The following is a 1,246-nucleotide window of genomic DNA, read 5'->3' as shown; positions in this document are numbered from 1 at the left end:
GATTCGTTCGCTTATATAATAGTTCGTTAATAATAGAGAATAATTAATCGATTACCTCGATAACTGTGCTACCTCGATTACTATGAATGTTGGTAATCACTTATGTTGGCTACCTCAATATCAATTCCATTTTCAGTATACATATTTTAAAAATCTAAAAATAATTTAAATAGTACGGTTTGCATTCAGCTGAGTTAAATACGTTGAAGGCGGATATAGAGGTGCTGTCCTAATAGAACTTCTCTCTACTTCAAACAAGAAGTCTCATGTTTCTAGTCAACTATAAAGTCAAACATAATTTTAAAGACAACGACCAGCAGTCGAAATTTATGATCTTATTTGGAAAAGATGTTCAATTTCGATACATATAGTTAAGATTGCCATTTTAAGATGTTTTATGAGATATTGCGAAAAAAGATTCGAATGCCGGTGGGACTTGAAGCCACACTTTTCCATTAAGTACACGGCCGTATTACCAATTACACAACAGCTGCAGCCCTTGCGAGAAGTTGTTCCATAACCAGCTAATAAAGATGGGATAGGGTTAAGGCAGGCATTTTCGTCTTATCGTCATAGTCTCAAATTTCAATCAAATAGAAGCTTTTTTGCCAAATTCATCCGTACCCAATCGTAAGCTTAGGCGAAACGTTCTGGTATAGTGGAGCTCTAGCAAAATGACGTTGCTTTCATTGATTTTAGCCCCTATGACGATGGACGGAAATACCTGCCGTGTCCCTATCAGTCAATTCCCCGTATTCATCAAATCTGCTTCGGAAACATTTCACACCTTTTCTCTCTACCCAACTTATGATCTTATACTTGTATTGCATCACGTGATTCACCAAAAAGTTTAAATTTCTGTTCATAAATCTAATTTAGGAATATATATTTTTTTTTCATAATTCTCATTACACTCATCACAGAGTGCAGCACATTCTTCACGACACACATCAGCACGGGTGTCAAAGTTTTGTCGAAATGCCGCCAAACAAAAAGGTGTGCTCCGCGTTCTTACTTTGTCATCGTCGTGTCTTCAAATATGGAGACCAACTTTCCTGATTGAGTGCTGTGCTACGCCGAAGAATCAATCAAGTGTACTGAAAGGGCAAACTTTTCCACTTTGGCAAGCACTCTGCTGGAGGTTGAATGAATAACTTCAGACCATGGAGTGGAGTTAGGCTTTCAAACTCGGCAATCTATGGCTATGCGCATGGATGGTAATGTGTTTCACGTGTATCGTAAATGG

This window comes from Armigeres subalbatus, chromosome 2, assembly GCF_024139115.2.
Source record: "Armigeres subalbatus isolate Guangzhou_Male chromosome 2, GZ_Asu_2, whole genome shotgun sequence".
Taxonomy (NCBI): domain Eukaryota; kingdom Metazoa; phylum Arthropoda; class Insecta; order Diptera; family Culicidae; genus Armigeres; species Armigeres subalbatus.
The sequence above is the reverse complement of the archived record's forward strand: the minus strand, read 5'-3'. Positions refer to the sequence as shown.